The 21,108-nt window shown below is 44.3% G+C and overlaps 1 long non-coding RNA gene across 1 annotated transcript in view; it reads left to right on the plus strand.

The window, feature by feature from the left end:
- Window positions 1–765: 765 nt before the first annotated feature.
- Window positions 766–21,108, plus strand: part of LOC105448710 — a 50,424-nt gene continuing 30,081 nt past the window's right edge. Inside the window, exons 1-2 of the long non-coding RNA XR_974269.1 lie at window positions 766–1,576; window positions 3,109–3,445. This is a non-coding gene — a long non-coding RNA (uncharacterized LOC105448710). The remainder of the gene's footprint in view (window positions 1,577–3,108; window positions 3,446–21,108) is intronic.

Consider the following 21,108-nt stretch of genomic DNA (forward strand, 5'->3'; position numbering starts at 1 on the left):
AGTACGGCGACACCCGATTCGGATAACTGTACAGGGCGGAATGCGTCCGGAAATAGAGCCTGTGCGACGCGTGTGTATTTTACGTGAGTGATATTGTTCCTATATAAGTAATGACATACATCGATATTTCCCATTTTATTCCTCGCCTATATTTAAAGAGAATTCTGTGTGACGTAACCGAACATCGTTACAATAACGGTAAAATGGAATTTTCACTGTAATAAGATTTGTTTGAATAACTTGGTATATATTCTGTATACACACGAATAAAATCCAATATATATCGATATAATTTTCAATACAATACGCTCGCTTGTACCGTCGAAGTGCAAAAATATTTATTTACGGAAAAATAACGAGATAGAAGTATCGAGACAAATGAGAAAAAATGTAAGAAATTATTTTATGTCGTCCCGACTTTTATATTTATTTCTTGCTAAAAGCAGAAATGTCAAGTGATCCAAATTCGAGCGATGCAAACGTTTACACCAATCTACGAATTTACTTTAGCGACATTAATATTCTCATTAAACGTCCCAATAAAACGCCGCGCCGCGCGCCGCGTCGGTAAGAAATTTCGCGCGCCGCGCGAACGCGTGAAATTAGTTGCGAGTCAAATCACGTGAGTCACGTGACCGGTTCCTCTCGGAGTCGCTTCAGTCATTCCGCGTTTTCACGTCCGTGGCGAGGGAGTCGCGTTTTCACGTCTTTTTACCCGTCCTCCCCGGGTGAGTTCCGCGTATGAGCGAGTATCGGGAATCGCTGGATCGAGCGGACGAGCAACCGTTTCGGCATGCTGATCAACCCGCGCGACCGCATCCGCCGGCGATCGCGGTCGGCGGCCTGTCGCTTCGCGTTTCGCCGGATCGACGCATACGTCGGGACGATTCGTCGTCGAAGACGCTCTCGTATCGCGTCGGTATACGCTCGCTCGAGCGTGCCGGGTGCCGTCTGTTTACGCGGAACATCGAAGGAGCGTCGAATAACATCGTAGAGGAGCCGCGAAGGACGCGCGCGCGGGCACGACCGGCTGTCTGTTGACATAGATGATCCCGCTTGTTTACGATACTAGCGCGCGTAACGCTCGTTGTGCCGCCATGATTGCTCCGGCGCACCACTTTTCGCGATATTTTTGCGCGAAACTCGTCGGAAGTACTTACCGAAGCGGGTCTACGGATGTCTTATTGTCGATGCGTCGATTGATCGCGGTTGAATGTGTTTTCCGATATCTGTGACGAATATTGATTGCCACCGTATACGACTAATGTTTATCGAAAGTTCCTCACAAGTGCATCCGTCTCGTCCTACTTGAGCGTAATTGTGCATCGGGAGTGTCGATTGACTCGGGTGATTGATACGGGTTTTAATGTATTAATCAGTGGCGGATATTGACATTTAGAGGCCCCTAAACGCAACTTCATTCGAAGACCCTTGAGATACCGAGAGGCTCGAGACATGCGTTTGTTATGATAGAAAATTTACCATTGGACATTATTATATAAAGTTATTCTTATCATTATTATGCCACATTCGAGTTAATGCTTAATGAGTTTTGTCACATTCCGTCCAGTAGTAGGTATTATACATATATATAATCATTTTTCTTTTCACGAATTTTTCAAATTAATTATTGTGCATTAATTGAAATATATGTATTTATATTAACAGTAATCGACAGTATTTATGTATGTTGTAATTGTCGATATATTTATATACGTGCACTAATTAACATTTATATATGTAGTAATTGATCGCAATTATTTTCTGTATTAATCACCGTTTGCAGATGCGCTTTACATCAAAAGTTCAGTAGAGTTGTAAACAACATAACTACAGTTACATTATAATTTGCTCTAGTTTGTATGCTGTAATTAATATGATTGCTTTATAAAATTACGTGCACAATTCAATCAAAATACGCGATAATTAATGATAATTGTGATTATTTTTTTTACATTAGTCGCGATATTAATGTTTAATTATTTTGTAGCTTAGAAGTGCAAAATTGTAGTTAACCCTTAAGGATTCATGTAATTTTTTTGACGTAAGTGTCGCGTGGGGAGTCAATTTGATTTTATTTAAATTTATTTATTTTTTATGTATAAACAAAATTTTTTTATTTTTATTTATAAGTAATCATAAATTGAGACATATTTTAAACATAAAATAAAAATTTTCAAGCACTAGAAATTAAAAGAAATCTATATTTTTTAAAATATTTTATCACTATATATAATGTAATATTAATGGTCAGTAAATTCGGAATTTGCAACTTATGCCTTAAAGACACTAAAAATAAATTTTAATTATTATTGTATTTAAAGTTAAAGTATAGATACATAAAATATATGAATATTACTTCAACAATATTTTATAAAATAATTAATTTTACAAGGTTCAAGGCGTGAATTAAAAATCGCATTCATATGCAGTTTTCGAATGAGTAAATTTTTATCTTTAATTTGATTTTTTATTGAGCGTTGTGTGAATTTTTTTCTCCAAATTATTCAACAAAAATGGTTTTTTTTGCCTCAGAAAAATATATTTACGTTAACTAGATTATTCAATAAAATTTTTATATTTCATTTAATAAAAATAATTTACATAATACAAATAAAATGTCTAATAATACTTTGAGTGCTTATAAATTAAAAAATTACTTAATTTAAATTTTTTTAAATTAAATCACAGATAGTTACGTGCTCCCTCGGGAGTTAAAGTGACACCAAGAAGTAAAAAAACTGATTGAAAATAAAAGAACTATTTGGTAAATGTCTTGAGCGTTATCGAGCTAAAAAAATTTGCTATTTCGCTAGATTCTAGGGTCAGCCAAGTGAATGAGAAAGAAAAGATACTGAAAGCGGTAGTGCCGCAAACAAAAACGAAACAGAGATACATTCATTTTTTCATACGGATCAATTTGACCTCCACGCGCGAATACTTAGGGGTTAATACCGCGGTCGTTCCGGAATCGCTCTTATCGCATTCGAATTGCGATTTCAAATGTGCGATTGTATATAAAAAATAAATAATTCATGAGAAAATATATGTAAGTACTGTCGGGAATACCGGGAGGAGTATCGAATGACCATCGTATTGCGCATATAGATACGGGCACTAGCGAATTTTGACCCCTGGACAATAATTGGATTTGGAGATCCCTATCGAGGCCCCTAGGCCCGCGCGCCTGCTGCACCTAATGGAAAGTCCGCCACTGGTGTTGATTAGCGACGCGAATGTACTTTTCGGTGTCGGTGATAGATATCGATCGCGTTCCGTGGGATCCGCGTCCGTCGGAAGAACTCGTTTACTAATATGCGCGTGTCGTGTTATTTCGCGAGTGTGATTGAGTGCGTCGCAAGTGCATCGAGGAGCATCGAGGGGCATCGAGGGACACCGTTGGCCGTAATGGACCATTGAGACGGGGGACTGCTGCTCGTCTACGGTGAGTACGAGTTATTCATTCCCATGATGTTTGCTATCGAACCATGTACGATTTTTTTTGTCACGCGGTGCGGAATTTGCCTAAAATAGAGGAGAACGGAGAACACATAGAAACTTTCTTCGCGTCCGAATTTTTAATATTCTCTAGACCACATATAAATAACAAAATTGTTCTGTCTCAAATAATCTTTAATTGTCTTAAATAATGTGAAAAAAAATCTAGACGATAATCTTCGTGGTCCATTTTTGGAATTCACATGGGAAAGACGGTAAACGTTAAGCTCGTGTCGAGCGTTAAGCACTACACATATATTGAAGATTGAGAATTGCGAATTAGAGATCAGATTTGACCCTCTCCCCCCCTAGTCAGATAATCTTTATTTTAATCCGTTTTGTTCTAAGACTGAAATCTGATCTCTAATTCGCAATCCACAATTTCCATTGGGTGGGCACGCTTTATTATTATGATTTGCGCGTAAAGTGTATCACGCAGCGACATCGTCGGCGCAATCGCGACGTGACGACGTCATCTGTGTTTTCGCGGCGGATTAAATCATTGATTAGTGCGGCAACGTACCAAACGCACCACGTTGCGGAGTGACCGATGAGTCATTGTCATTAAGCAAACGTAAGTTGGAAACGTAACACGTAACTGCTCGGCGCACACGAACGGTCGAAGGGGCCCCCTCGGTCGTGACATTAACGTATCGCGTCGTGTGTACAAATGAAACTGCGGCGTGTCGTTCCGTGCGATTCGTCGTTGCAATAATTTGCCTCACTCTTTCGCGGAAGCGCGTCGTCGTTTCTCACAGCGAAACTCTCTCTCTCTCTCTCGCGCCGAGAAGATGCTAATTTGGCCGTGTTTCGTTCGAGAACTTTGAAATTTTTTCCGTTCTCGTTTCTCCTTTTGCTCTCTCTTGCCGTCCCTCTCCCTTGTGCTCCGCTTTCTGCTATTGTGCCGTTTGCCGTGGTTCTCCGGTCGTTTTATAGCTTCATTAGAAGCCAGGACTCCCCGTTTAATAATTCATCGGGGAAGCTCGGAAAGCTCATCGTGTCGTTTCGCCTTGCTTCTATTCGTTCTTTGACGAGTAATCGGGCACCTCTCTCACGTACTTTGTTGTTGGCGGGAAGAAAAAGCTTTGTTCAATGAGTAATATCCGGATCTACCGTACACGGCTGTACCGTATTAAAATGTGTACATTCAGATGAACAGCCGCCCCTTCCGAGTGTCATTCATCTCTGCGAAAAACACGTTTCGAAGAGTGGAATCCACGTATACTTTGGCAGGTAAAAGAATTGATTACTGTCTTACAAAATATGTATAAAAAATCGTAAATTTTATCTCTCGAATAATTTTGAGAGCAGCTTCATGTACATACATACAATAACATTGAAAAGAGAAAAAGCATCTTTTCACAGCCGTATACTTTGGCAGGTAAAAGAATTGATTAGTGTCTTACGAAATATGTATAAAAAATCGTAAATTTTATCTCTCGAATAATTTTGAGAGCAGCTTCATGTACAATAACATTGAATAACAATAACATTGCGTTTCGGCTGTGAAAAAGCTCTTTTCAGTGTTATTGTACATGAAGTTGCTCTCAAAATTATTCGAGAGATAAAATTTACGATTTTTTTATACATATTTCGTAAGACACTAATCAATTCTTTTCGCTCGTTATAATTTCCTGTGCGCCATAATTTTTTACCTCGACGGGTCTAGGGTTGACGTCATCGACGTTTGTTATGGTCGCGTTATGAGGTCGTACGAGCGACCGTAAACTAGCGTGTTGCAATAAACCATTGTTAGGCCCTCACGGGGCGCGGAATGGGCGAGCGGAGAGGGCGGGACGATGTCTTCTGAGACGCGTTTTATCCGGGAACACGTGCTGCGAGAGAGCTAGGAGAAGGGAACGTTAGAAAGAAAGAAACCAGCATCTCCCCCGAGATAATTACAAGCGGCTTCCCAAAGCCGAGAGAGTCTCGGATATTCAGCCGCCTTGTTTTCAGGTTCTCTCCCCTCCTGGAGAATCCGGCCGTTTCTAAGGAAATGGTGGCTCGTAAAACAAGAGAAGAAATATCGCCGGACTATTTATCGAATCATTACTGCCCATAGGAATCCAATGACGCGCGGGGTTACTCAAAGAGAGAAAGACATTCTTCTCTCCTAGTTGCTAGCATGCGGCATGCGGAAGGAATTCTTGTTTGGAAAAATGGTCGCGATCATTACGACACTTGGGAAACAAAGTCTCACTTTTACAGCGCAATTATTTTTACGATATGGCTATTCTTGAATCTCTCTTCTAACGAACGTTACCGAGTCGGTCTTTGATCTTTGACGGCACTGTCCTCTTCTCCCCTCCGTCGCGCGTAATTTAATTAATTGGTTTATTTATTTGTATTATGATTTACTTAGTCGTGCGACACACAGTCTTCGTGCCCGAAGAGCCGATATACCGCTGGTATACACATTCGCGATATGTATGTTGAGACTGAAAAACAGAGATATGTAAATCCAATGACGAGAACAATTTCACGCGTGTACACGTTGCGCGTGTTGAAGTATTACGCGTTGAATTCTCCGTTGAAGTTTAATTTTATGGCTTAATTACTGGGACAAGAGAGGAGCTTTTAAATTAAACTGCTGAATCAATCAACGCGCGGCGATACGCTGTGTTATTCGTTCGCGCGGTGGAACGAGCGAGAGATCGGGGATCGCGGAAACATGCCGAAACCGACAAGTTAATACGCTTCGTTTCAAGGTTCATTATCTTCATTATTATGTGTGAAAATTAAAAGCCCCGGAGATTTCTTTCCCTTTTTATCGAGAGTCCTCTTTTAATGTGAAATTCGTTTTCGCGTGTGTATACTTTTCATAACATTTATCGATATGGGATAGACATAGGTATTGAATATTGGAAGCCAACGCCACGCGGGGAGGAGCATATACAATATATTATGTATCGATTAAAAAATGATAACGTGAGATTTTAAAGAACGCCACGACTCGTCATATCCGTAGAGAAAGAAACATCCTTTCCGCGAGGTGCGCTCCTCCCCCGAGAGAAATTTTCGAACGCGCACATTTATTGCGAGCGGTTCAGGCATAAAGTATCAATTCTGATCCTCCTACGACGTGTTTACGACGCCGGCGGACTAACTTTATGTCTTTCTTACGAAGTTTACGAGACGCGCCCGCCTCTGAGAGTGCGCGTCCGCGAGTGCTCCATATCGAGCTGTTGAGCGTGGAAGAAGAAGACGTAATCCCGGTCCGAAACATATCCGTAACCGCTTGTTACTACTAGTCGCTGCCGCCGGCCGCTCACGCCGAGGATCCGCCCGCGCAATATTCTGACGCCGATTTAGATTACGCGTTTGCCCGTGTTGCGGCCCCGGCTCGCGAGACAATAGATTCGCTGGATCGAACGGAATGTGACTGCGCGGAAGATAGATAGTATTGTCGCGTACGGAGGCTTCCTGTAGCGCGGCTGTGCTGTTTATCGGCGAAATTTATACGAGCGGTCTAAGGCACGCTTCGAAACGCCCCGTCATGAATCTCGATCATTTTGAGACACACGGAAAATCTATTTGTTCGCGTTTTATATACAGTAAGAGCATCCCGTAATATATACTTGCCTCGCGCGTGATATATTTTATAATTAGTTTTAGTAATACATAATACACGTATGGAGTATAACGAATAAGTATAATAAAGATACATATATACATGCATCGGCCGCGCTGCATTATTTGATCACGGATATGTATACACAGACGGCCCCTTTTATTTCATATTCATAAATTCTCCCCCTCGCGAATCGCCGTCGCCGCTGCCGCAGCCGCGCCGCCGCGAACATTCGATTAAATGCTGCAATCTCGCGCGCGATCTCACTTTGGCGAACGTCGAATATTTCATATCCACCAATTAGAGCGCTTCTCGGTGATCAAAATGCCGCGTCCAGATAAGCATTTATCAGCTCCGCCGAACGGCTAAACTCGTTTTCCTGCGCCGCGATTAAAATCGCGCGACACGCGGGGCGCTCGCGCGCTCGCGTGCGAATATTCGCTCGCGTGTGCGCGAGCGCGCGCGATTTCTCTCTCTCCTCCTGCCTCCTCTCGTTCTCGCCACTGAGTATAATTGAGTTAGCCGTGTGACACGTCGTGCCATCCCATCCTGGTCCACGATGGGCGTCCAGCGGCGAGGTGGTGGCGTCCGGGGGGGGGGGAGGAGGATGGTCGGGTCGGTCGGTTTGTTCCGCGACGACGATGGAGGCTCGAGCTCGGCCGGTTGCAGCTGCCGCGTGCAATGCCGAGGGCGTGCCGATAAAACGCAAACATTTAATTAAAAGATAATCAACTGGATTGCGCGGCGTCCGCTAATGTTGCAGAACGGGAGATAGGACCCGGGCGCTACACAATATCGGTTCTTTATGCATATGAGCGTGGCTGGAACCGCGTCGCCGCCGCTCGCCTATGTGATTTAATTTTACACGAATATAAATTCGCGCGCACACACATAGTTCCGATACGCCGCCATCTCCGCCACCGACCGTCGATCGTTGCCATGTTCACCCGCGCCGAAGCGACGGCGGTGGCGGCGGCGGCGGTGGCGGATATCGGGCCGATTTCCCATCAACTCGCCCATGACGCACGCGAAGGCAGGAATATGAGATATAAAAATTTGAGACTCTGAGATATGATTTTGAAATTTTTTAAAGAAAAATATCAGAGAAGCTTTGGATGTGCAGTGGAATAGTTTATTTAAATTAATGTCTTTACGGAGAATTAATAAAAAATTTTAACATAACAGACGAATATAAAAAACGAAATGATCTGTCACATTTTGCATTTTGTCATCTCTTTTATTTTTGGCATGGTGTTTAATATACGATCATCAGGATACATTCTTCAACAATGATGACAAGTTCAGATTGTTGCGGACGTGATAGCGGTTAAGAGAGTGCGAAGAAACGGCACGGAAGAGTAGCGACGAAGGGCACGATCGTCGGGATATTAAGCTCGCGGTCACGTACACCATTACCGAAGCTAATGCAAAGCTGCCAGTCGTTTTATGCCATCTGTAACCGGATCTCCCTTCGACGACGAACCGGTGCTGCTCCGCTCTACCTCGGTAAAGTCCTCCTCTTCCGCCCCTTCCCCCTCCCCCGCCACCCTCCGTCGAACCCCTCCGCCGCGCCGCCGGTTGCCAATCGATTCGACGTGCCTTCGATTAAAGACCTCTCTCTTTCCTTTCTACCTTTCCTGGCGTTTATTTGTGCGTCCCGTCTCGTTCTACCCTTCCAAATTTCCCTTCCGCTTCCCCGTTCGATCTCTCGCTTACCCTGCGCCGGGAAGAAAAGTGTCCCGAGATTTTTTTGTCCCCTTTCTTTCACCCATTCTCCCGACGGTTTTCCACCCTCGATACTCGCCTCGATTTCGGGCGAGTCTGTATTCAGCGTGCGCGATCGTTTTTTCTAGAAACAGCGTGATAAAGCCTGTGGTTTATGGGCAAAATTCCTTTGCCCGAATCGCGGATACGTTGCGATTTTCCAGACATACGTTGCGAACAACGTAGACTTATTTCCTGATTCTAACTGGCGCTATGAATCACGAGTCATTCTCTCGTACCTTTTTCTACATATACACAAATTCACGAAATACCGAAATTTATTTTTCGTGGTGAATGTTTTCCCTCCTTGCTATTATATCATTTTTATCGTTCTATATGACGAGTCTTAACTCATTTGTATCGGAAAACGCTTACATATAAGCCGGCAATGTTGCGCGAATTGCCTTGATGCAAAAACGCACCGTTTTCTTTCATTTATGCTTCCTTTGAACTGTGAAAAATTTTTTAGACATTCAGAATTATCGTTTATTTTTTTTCCTTAAATTTATATGACTTTAGAATTGAAATTTGTTCAATGATTTTTTTACAGGAATTAAGTGATAAATGTATGTTTTACGACTGCGATGATTTTATGAAAAAGATTTAATGATATATTTATTGTACTTTATGCGGGCGGTATCCTTTTAAGAGGGATAATCTACCCTTATTCAACAAATTGCAGCATAACGGACGAACTGCTGGCTAATATACGTAAAGGAGTGCTAACAAATTATTAAGCAAGAACCTATCTCGAGCCTTACTCCGATCCTTTTGAGTTACGCGCAAAACCCTTTAACGCCTTAATCGGCCCGTTCATGATTCAAGAATTCGCTCCTCCCCCCCCCCCGCCCTCGTGAATAAAGTTTGCAGCTTTTTGAAGCCGAATGGACCGACGTTCGTTAGCGTTAACGGAGGTTCATTAACTCTAAACGAAAAATATTCTGAACAAGATATATTTCATAAATGAATATATATTATGTATAGAGTGAGACGTCTAAAACTGGCAAATCTGAATAACTCGCTTGCTTTTAACAATAGAAAGAAAAGTGTCAAACAAAAGGTGCTTGATTTCGAGGGGCATATAATGTGATATCATAATAATTTTTTTATAGGAGGCAATTATAGATGGAGGGAAACAATTTATTTTTCATTACAGTTGATCTTATGTAATTTTGGATGACCTTTAACTTTAGGTCATTTTATTCGTCTTAAAACACTATCAGAATTTAAATAAAAAAAACATCATTCCATTAAAAAAAAAACAGATTTGACCTTTATTATATCTTCTACGCCTCCACCTATAAAAAAATTATTGATATCATATTATGTGTCCTTCGAAATCAAACAACTTTTGTTTGACACTTTTTTTCTATTGTTAAAGGCAAGCGAGTTATCCAGATAGTCCTAGATGCCTCACTCTGTATACTTCGGTTTTTTCTTTATATTATAAATAGGATCATAATCTAGAAAGAAAAAGCGTCTCGCTAAGTCGGGGACAGCTGAATTAGGTTGTCGAAGTCAAGGCGAAGGGATCACTGGGAGAGCCTGCGCTATTTTGCTCCTCGGCTCTTTGTCAATCCCGACTTGTGCGCGCGGTGCAAAAGCCGGCGGTGGTGACCACCTCCGACAATGGTGACGGCAGGTTCGATCCCGGGAGCACGATTGTGTGTACAGTGTGCCGCGGGGAGAAAGAGAGAGAGAGGGTGAGGAGCGAGGAGGGAGAGAGAGTGACATTCTCTGAAAGGGGCCCTCAGTGGCACGACTATTGAAACCGAACGGCTCCCGCGCTACGCAACGGAACGGAGCGGTCGTGGCATGCATATGTATGTATGCGTACCGCTCTGCCGTCGCGATAATATTATATAGGCATAATTCGAAAAGAATCGCGCGCGACGCAGGCTCGGCGGAGGTTCCCAACGATCTCGGGTTACACCACGTCATGCGGGTCGAGCGGCGGACAAACGGACGATGGGACGGACAAGCCGGTCGATTGACGATAACGAATGCTAATGGATCGGACGAGCTAATTTACCTTCATTAATCGATTGGTCTTCAAGCCTGCCTTCGACGTCGCGCGCCTGAGTCATCCGGACGAAGAGGAGGATCGTGATCTGCCCAGGGTTGTGAGTGATAGGGATGGATACGAGAGAGAGAGAGAGAGAGAGAGGAACGAGCGGTGGGTGATGTGCGAGGGTAGTGAGCTGCAGGGGTTACTTCTCGCGGCGTTTACTGCGGACAGGTCAATAAACTCCTTTCGCCTATCGACAGGCGAACGCCACCAATGGGCGGCGGGCGGGAGAAAAGGTCCTCTTAAAACGTCGAAATTAAATTCCACCGGGACGAGGGAGAGGGGGAGGGGGATGAAACGCGCCTCTCGGTTTAAGGTCCACCCTTATAAGTCGTTCCCGTTGGGTCGCGCGCGCTACTTATTTCCCCGCAATCCTCGGTTGCCTAGTGCGTTCTTATTTCCTTCTTTCTATTCTGCCTCCGGAGCCGTTTTCCTTCCCTCGCGCGTCTCCCTTAAACGAGGGGCGGTCCTCCTGGCGGTACAACGGGGCTTTTTCCTCCTGAGCGATACGAAGGAAAATATACGCGGTGGTTAAACGGTCACGACGACGCCCGCCCATCCTGAGCGAAGGGGTTCTCCATTAAGTGCCCTACAAAGAAGCTCGCGTGCGGCCATAGAGGACGGCGGTGATACGTTTTCGGCGTTTTCGTTGTCTCTTCACATGTAGTGCACCGCGAACTTTCGTTTCTTCCGTTTGGAAGCGAGCTTTGGAAAGATACTCGTGCTCGCTCGTTTCCGTTTGAGTCGTAGCCAAGTAATTGCGTGGTGAAGCTTCGCAGGACCGTCGGGAACCAAGAGAGCGCAATCTCTCTCTTTTCTCCTTTCTCTCTCTCTCTCTCTTTCTCTCTCTCGCTCTTTTGTAGCTAGTCTCATCACCGCTCTGCAAAGGTAAATAGGTATTGGAAATTCAATTATTGAGCCCGCTTTCCTGTCGGCAGTCGACCTTCGTTATTTTTAATGAACGAGCACTTAGAGAACGGGGACGAAGAAGCAGTCCGAAGGAGAAGAGTGTATGATCTTCCAGGATCACGGCTCCGCTCTTTGTACCGCGATACTCTAAAAAGCAACGATTATCGAGTCGATAACGAGATCCATCTCCGTGAAAATTCTACGTATTCCCGTGTAATCCCGTAGGAATACAGAATCGTATCCAATGCGGATCAAATATAAGAATATTCATGCGGACCTTTTTCCGCGCTCTCTCTTTCCCATTCCTTCCCTCAATAGAAATGCAGTTAAAGGCAAAAGCACTTTCTTTCGACGTAATCCATTGATTCTGCAATATCGTGATTGAAGTCTCTTTTGCAGCGGGACGAATTAAAAGCTCTAAAAGCCGCGACTTCGCGTAGCAAGTTCCTCCGCGTTTTATGCTATCTATTCGCTTATTGATTTCCTTTCACAGCTTCGATATCGGCGACGGATAACTGCGAGAATTCTTCCTTCTAGTGTAATTTATTGCTAATAAATCTTTATTGGTTTCGTTAGTACGGCCTTTCAAAAAGATTCTTAGAAGTCCGCTCTATGGCTACATTCTGCATTGCTTTCGCAATATGCGTAATAGACCGATCTATGCAATTCTCAGTACTCTAATTGTTTCTAGGTAGCACGGAAACGATTAACCACGAGCCAATCTTTCTTTATTCAATAGGACGCTTCTTTGCATGCACGCGACGCTGAGGCATGAACGCACTTAGACCCGATGACTCGCAATCGATGAAGACATTCTTGATTATTTTGTCACAATTCTTTCCGTGGCGCGACACGACGAACAATTGCGACGATAACGATCGTCAATTATCGAGCGGCCTCAAAGAATGCGCGAAAAGGAAACGGACGTTGTATTTTTACGCTTTACACGAGGTTCCGACAAGGCACGGCGACGAAGACAATAGGGAACCGTTGCACCAGTGTGCAATCGAGTGGCATGGGCAATAAAGAGTCACGACCCATAATAAACAGTCCCTGAAATAGAATGATTATTTATTACTTCCCATCGATAATGGCGGCCGCGCTCCTCGGCGCTATTAATTATCGGGGACCGACGGTTTTACGATATTTCGCTGCCGTTCGCAGGGATGTTCTTCACGGGGATAACGCATACGAACCGGATGCGCGCGCGGATGCATTCGAGCGTAAACCCTAAGATCGATCGGAGTTCATACTTTGGCGGAATTTCTTTCCCCGGATGGTAATTACGGGATTCCTTCTTTTGTTACGTTCTACAGACATCGCATTGCTATCACAGTAATGAGTTTTTACGTAATTTGTAGACGGATACTACTAACATCGAAATTAGAAATAATAGCGGGGATTAAATAGAATACCGAGGACTATATAATGATCGAGTGCCGCGCGAAGAGTTTTATCGGCCTTTGACGCGTCACGTATCTCGAATAACCTAAATATTGTTATTACTACCTTTTCATCGCAATTCTATCAACGTGAGCAATTCACTTTATGTTCTAAACATACGGCGGTAATCTCATTTTAATCAATGTCTAGGCTACTTAACCCTCTAGAGGCGGTATCGTCTTAAAAAAACAGTTATTATACTTAAAGATAACGTAAGATAAATGGAGAATCTATATAAATATAAATATACTCTATATACTCGATATTATACCGATATATGTATATTGACTGATTTTACTTAAAGATAACGTAAGGTAAATGGAGAATCTATATAAATATAAATATACTCTATCGATATACCGATATATGTATGTATATTGGCATAGCCTTTTGTCGGCAAAAAAGCATTATATTTTAAAATATATGTCCAATACATACTTTCCCATCTTCAGGTCTTACAGTTAGTGTAATTAATCTTTACAGATCCCGAATTTTTATTCTAAATTTATTCTGAATTTTATTTTAAAGTGAACAATTGCAAATGTGCAACACTCGTTCCTAGAGGATGTTTTTTTATAGAATCACTTATATAGGTTACTATCAAAACCCATAATCCGTTAAAACCCGAATTCACTAGTTAAAAAAGAATGATTGATTAGACATAAAATCGAAAACCTATGTGGACAGTACAATTATAAACCTCGTTTCGCCCTGTAAACAGGGAGGAGGAAAGAGGATTGGACCTCGCTACGCGAAGTAAGTCGAAAACCCATGTGAAACAGTAGGTATAATTATAGACGTCGTTTAAACTAAATTTAGAACTGATTTAAATTGTGAAATTGGGTTTTAACGATTATAGATTTTGATGGTAACATATACGAGTACATATTATAGTAAGAATATATAATTTATATATATATATATATTAAATATATATTCATCTATCATATCTTTTATATATATATATTTTTTTTTTAGAATGTAGAATTTTATTGTTAAAATTCGTCAGAAGTAAATCGAAGTTAGAAACGACTTTTAAAATGTGGCGGGAATGAAAATTCGTCGCATTGTGATGTACTTCTCTCAGAATGGTACCCACATGCTCCCACATGCGGCTAAACAGGATGCGCGGACTCGTTCAAGCGTGGTAAGACCGATAGCGATGTGCTCTCCTTCGTGGCGGTTTTTCAAGCGGACCCCGTTGGGCGTTTCACGGTCGCGCGACGCCAGACTTTGAGCCCGGCCGTGGTTTGGTCTATCGGCCCATTACCAGCCTGGCACGTTGAACGCCCTCGTAAATCACCGAAGTGGCTGCTCGCGTTTGTTGCCGCGATTTCTTGCCCGCGCGGTGGAGAGATTTCTCGGGCTCTCGTGTGTGCCATGCGCGCGCGATCGCGCCACGGAAAATCATTTGAACTGCGCCTGACTGCGCCTCTCTTCCCGTCCCCTCGGTCCCCGCGTCTCGCAACGAAAGTGTTTACATTCGTGCACGCTTGGCTTTTACGGCTTGATTCTGTTGCCGCCTAGTACAAGTTACAGCAAAGGATCGCCCATATTGTCCTCACGTTGGACATTTGAGCGACATTTGTTTAACCCTGCGCAACTCTGCTTTCTTTGGCTCCCGTAACGCTGCTGCTCTCTGCCACTTTGCGTTTCTTGTCTTGAAATAAGAAGACAATATACATGCCATAATTTACACAGGTGACTTTAATATTAAAGCACGTCAACGTTTGTTTGGAAAACATTTTAGGAATCGTAGACGATATTGAACATAAAATGTTTATATCAAGTATATGGAGTATAGGGATTGTACTTAATATTTAATATGGTTCACGCGAATGAAAGGTGCTGATAGTCGATTATTAAAGTAGATTTATTAAACAAGAAAACAGCTAAAACAGTTAAAAAAATAACAGTACACTCATATATATTCAAAATGCGAACGCGAAGCTAGAATATAGTCATAGAGTTTGGCGCGCGACGTAGCCGCGTCTTACGGCACACAAAGGTATATACTTATCGAAATAAGTCTGGCGACGAACGATGAGATAGCTCGACTCGCGTCGAGGCATGGTCTAAGCATCGGGCGCGATGAACGGGAAGTTTAAGAGATGGGCACACGGTAAAATGTCGATGTTACGGGAAGGTTATATCCATACGCGCCGTTGGAGCGTGATGCGTGTCGAGCATTCGGCGCAACGCGCGAAACCGCGCCGGGGTCGACTCGCGATGACTATCTTTATACCGTTGGAGTCTTCGTCCCGGCGACCGCCGGTAGTCCCTTCCGCCCTTCTCCTCGCCCTTCTTGGCATCTCGTTCCTCGAAACCATAGATCAGCCCGAGACCGCGGGTTCTCTCCTCAGGTATATTATCCGCGTGTTTGTGGCGCGCTAAAAATACCGAAACCCCGAAAACGGGCGTTAAGATAGCGCTGGGCGTGACCGAGTCTGGGGGTCTGCAGGCACAAACCGCGCTTAAAGAAGGGTTACGACGAAGTAATGACCCTATACGGAGGGGGGGGGAGGGAAGGGGGAGGGGAGAGAAACCGGGCGCAGACGAAGGGGCGAGGGTGGTGCCGGCGGTTTCCTTTTTTTTTCTCGCCGCACGCACTGACGATAGACCACTGGCTCACAATGGCCTAGGCCTAAGAAATGGAAAATCAATATCAGCCTTTTTCGCACACACTTCCCTTTTCGTCCCCTTATCGGTCAGTCTAGGTTTTTCCATGTCGTTCGATCCACCTCGCAGAGGTATATATTGCAGATTTATACGTTAAATCGCGAACCGTCGTTCCTCCAGAGTAGAGATTTAAGTATTGCAGACTGCACTTAAGAGTACCAAATTGAATTTGCTCTCCGGCGACGTTCAATAGCTCTAGTCTTTTCCTCCGCTTCTCTTTTCTCCGCGCGCACAGGGATCAATTATATTCAATATAATTCCATCGTAAAGAAGCTCGGTCGGGCGATACTTTTTTTTTTATGTACAATAGGTATTAAAAGTATCGTGATCGGAAAAAGGAATGCGGACGGGATGGATAGTGAGTGAGGTATATCGGGAAATATGCCGGTAATTTGATTGAGAAACTTCTCATCGCGCTACGAAGAAACCATCGCCGACCGTCGCGCGACGAATGGCTTTATCGCAGGTGTTGGCAGAAAACTTTCTTCAGATTCGCGTCCAATCGCTTTTTTTTCCCCTCTTCTTTCGCGAGTATCAGTTATAAATACTGCGTACCATTTCAGCCGTTTCTCATTCTCGCCGTCGCTTTCTTTCGCAGCGACGATTTTGCCGATAATGAGTTCTACAGAAAAGATTCTTTTGACGCCGGACGAAAGTGTGTGAATAATTTAGAAAGGCGCTTGGAAAAATATTTTCGATTGAAGGAACCCCAATGCCTGTGAGTGCCGTCTCTCATAATTCTCCTCCTTCCCCCCGACGTTTTCCTATCGCGCACAACTTGAAAGTTACCATCCCACCCCCCCTTCCACCCCAGCAAGCTCGCTCTCTCTCCCTTTTAACATTTTTCTCCATTCGAACTCTCAACTTGCCGAAGTCTCGTTTCACGTGGTGTTTTGAATCGCGACGATAAGAATTGCGACGTTTTCGTTTCTCCGAGTCGCCGAAGCGGCGTCTTGCGACGGCACCATCGACGATAGCCGATACCATCAACATCGTCGATGTCGTCGACGGAGTGCGAAAAGTCGTTCTTGTAAGAATATACGCAGATTCTTCCCGTTTGCGGATTTGTAGAAGACAGAAGATTAAGAAAAGTGACGAGCCTTTTTTCCGAGGCTTTTTAAAGATACTTTAAATAAATGAATTAAATCTTGTACACAGATATTAGTATCTTTTTTCAGAATTTTCAAACGATTTGTCTCTTTTTTTATGTATAAATATAAAAATATAAAAAATTAGCTTTCAAATTTAGTTGACAACGTTGTGTATAACGGCTGTAAAATAACTTTAAAAACAGTGCGAGCTCTGTGAGATATATTAGATAAGTACAGTTCAAAGCGAGAGGTATACTTTGACAAGCAATAAAAACTTTTCGGGTGTAAAAGCGGTAAAAGACGCTTTAAAAGACGATCGTAAATTTGAAAATAATTTGAGGCATTAAGGGAGCCGTAAAGAGGCGGTTTCGCCAAACAATTTTGCCGGAAACGACATTACAATCAGAGCGGGGTGGCGGGGACGTCTGAAGTTTTCCCGTAGCAATATCTACCCCAGCGGCGAATTAAAATTTATGCGCCGAGACGGAGTCTCGGGCAAACAATTCTTAAAGTGCTGGAACGTGTCTCCGTTGTATTCGTGTCGCCCAGTCGCCGTGTCGCTTCACTGAAATTTACCCTAATAAGAGCAGTATTCCTTCTTGTGGTGAACGACTTCTGCGGCCATTGACGTTCCCGTAAGACGCTATTAATACCATCGCATAGAGAGAGAGAGAGAGAGAGAGAGAGAGAGAAAGAGGGAGACAGAGTAAGAGAGAGAGAGGGAGTTCTCTTGCGTTTGTAGATTCCCCTGTGATGAGAGATAGGTAGCCGCGGGGCGACATACTTTACTCGCGTGTGCGCTTTTGCATTCTCGCATCGCGAGACTTAAAACGAGGCGCGATGACATCGCGTAAATTGTATCCTTCGTAAATGTCTTCGCAACGAGAACGCGATGCTTAACGACGGGTAACTGCCATCGGCCGGCATTATTATGACTTTAAGAAGCGTTAAAAGAGGTACCACTCGGCTCCTCGTTTTTCTTTCCCCGGCCTCGCCGGGAATTTATGCGACGTTCCGGGGCTACGGGGCCGGGAGCAACCCTCGGAGAGGTAACCTCCCTGTTCCGGCGACTTCGGGAGCACCTCCAAGTGTATTTCTGGGTCAGAGTGGCGAGACCCTGTTGATATATACCGACGGATACGCTGGGCGCGGGAGAAGAGAGAGAGAGAGAGAGAAAAAGAGAGGGGTGTGAGTACAGCGGGGCGCTCGCGCTCGGGCGAAGAGAAACGGAGAAAAAGAGGTGAGGTTTTTTCCCCGACGGAGGGGAGGAGGATGGATACTCCCGCGGACAGAGACGGAAAATAAATAGCGTTATACACGTATCGCTCCGCAATACGCGCCGCGCGCGCTTCTGCCTTTCTTCTTCTCCACGGAGGCCATCATTTCCAGAACTCTGGTTCCCTTGTAAGCGGCAGCCGAGGGATCCGTGTGATGCATGCGGGCTATTTGCAGTGAAAAAAAAGGAAGAAAAATAAAGAGGGACCGCGGCGTGCTCTGTCCCACATTTTTGACGGGTCGCTGGATACGCGTATCACCCTCTCCCTCCCGTCGCTTTTTGTCCCGCTCCTTTCCCTCTGTTCTCTACCTCCTCTGGAGCGTGCACGAAGATAATGCGTCTGGTATCGCGCGTACGGGCGAGATTCGGCATCCCGATTAAACCGTTTTGCCCCGCGGCTCCGATTTGATGTTTACACAGTTTTTCCGTAATTAGAAAATGTAGACGGCTTTTATCCCGTTTGCACGCGCGGAGAATACGACTCTGTTACGCGAGCACGTATTTTTGTTACATTATCTTTACGATACAAGTTACATAATAGGATGTCAGTAACTAAAGCAGTAGTTAATTAAGCCGGTTCACAAAAAATATACCTGTTACATTATATGTATATGGAAATAATTTGCTTACATTATCATCTCATTAACTGTTTTATATAATTTTGCATTCAAGCGTACATTTTATTTTTGCGTATAAATTAAAATAAAAAAGGTAGAAAAATAATTTGAATTTAGAAATTTGATGAAGTAAAATTGAATACGATAATGAGAAAAAAACTTGATTAGAAAAAAGAAAATTCACAATAAATTCACTCTTTATATAATACCTTATAAAGATATTACCTATTGTCACAGTTGTATAATTCAAAAACATTAATCACGACACGACTCATCGCTCACGAAGCGATTTTACTTGATAAATATTTCATGTAATCGGTAGCCCGATAATCGTCGGAGTCTCTACATCGGCTTCAAAAATACTTTATCGTCAGGATAGACAGGCGGCAGACTCGTTCATCGTTAATGCTCGTTAATGCCCATCTTTCAAGCTCGTCAATGCCACGGGACGCGCGCTCTGATCGACCAAGTTGCGCTAAAAGGCGCAGAGGACTGACTCGCGGGATTAAATATTCACATCGTTACCGCGTTCGCTCGTAAGTCGCTCGTGAAGCGTCAGTTATTACCTGTCACTTGGTATAAAATCATTTTAGAATTTCAATAACCGGCTCTGCTCTCCGGCCACCCTGCTGTATGCCAGATCTACCGGCCAGCCGATCGTCCTCAGGGGGAGCCTCTCTCTCTCTCTCTCTCTCTCTCGCTCTCTCGCTCTCTCTCTCTTTCTTTCTCTCTGTCTCTCTTTACGGCACGGGGTGAGATCCCTTGTATCGGCCGGCAGGGCTAATGGCAATTCCGAACGGACTTCAAACGCAACATGCGGCCAGCACGTATGCGAGCCGCGTGCGATAGGCGAGACGCGGCGCGGCGCGGCATACGACGCGGCCAGTAATTATATTGGCGGCCGATGGGCATCGCCTTTGACCGACTCGATTGCACGGTAAGCAGACCGCGAAGGAAATTACCGAGCGATCGACGTCGCCGTGATGGACCCCGTGGGTCAGTATCGCGGTGAAGGGCCTGACGGGATGTTCGTGAATAGCATGAGGAGATAGCTGAGGCTCTTTCTTGGAAGACACATTATGGATGTATTAAAACGATGATGATTGGCAACTAATATGGTAACATGGAATAATTGTCTCGATTATCTATGTATCTATTCATCTACGTGTGTGAATTGCATGGAAAGTTCATATTCGATATCACGTCTCCACGGGGCGATTATAATTTTGTTCTACGCGGAAGAGCGGCAAGCGCTATTAATGTCTCTCATTAAAATATCTCTTGCCGCAATTTCTAAAGCGCGCGCGTACGGTAACGCCAGCGAAAGAGAATGCGGTCGAAATCAGTTCGCATATAGCGTGTTTACTAAGGCGAACGAGCCATATTCGCGTAATGTGCACATGCACACAGCTTATTACGTGTGTGCACATCTAATCACATCGGTGGAAGCATAAATAGCCGGTATTGCGAAAGCGCAACCAGCTTGTTCATCCAATTTTCCCGACACTAATATAAGAGAGGAAAAGAGAAAGAGAGAGAGAGAGAGAGAGAGAGAGAGAGAGAGAGAGAGAAAGCGCGGATCAACGACAAACAGTGAGCAGATGGTCCCCACTGTCGCGATTGGATGCAGGTCATGCAGGATAAATGAGAAACAGGCACAAATTCAACGAGGGATCCCTAAATCAATTTAAACGGATAAGATTCAACGAAGGGGAAGGCGATGTGTTTTTCCAAGGAATAGCAAGTCCGCGCGGAGAGACCGCAATTGTAGTCGGCGACCGCATCGCTCGCGTGCATTTGGAATGCAGGTCGGTGCAGTTGCGCGGCTCGTGTTGCGTGTTCTGTCCCGTCCAATGCATCGCCCCCGAACAATATAGCACGTCAGCTTTTGTCCGCGCTGTCTGTTTCATTCGCCGTTAATAAAATACCTTTCGAATGTGCCCCGGGGAAGGAGCGCGCGTCTCCTTCGCCCCCGTTCGCCGTTACGGGTGAAACGCGCGCTCGGCTCGGCAAAGAACACAGGGGACACTTGGACGTTCAAGCTGCAGCAAACATCCGATATTTGCATCGCCGCGCTGAATGAAAAGCGAAACGACTTGGAGATATGTTTCTGCCGGGGCTGATTACACGCGGCGTTCGAGAGAAGCGGCGTGTAAAAGGACGAAGAGGGAGGGAGGGGGGGAAGGACGAGA

The sequence above is a fragment of the Wasmannia auropunctata genome, unplaced genomic scaffold (assembly GCF_000956235.1).
Source record: "Wasmannia auropunctata unplaced genomic scaffold, wasmannia.A_1.0 LD336083.1, whole genome shotgun sequence".
NCBI lineage: Eukaryota > Metazoa > Arthropoda > Insecta > Hymenoptera > Formicidae > Wasmannia > Wasmannia auropunctata.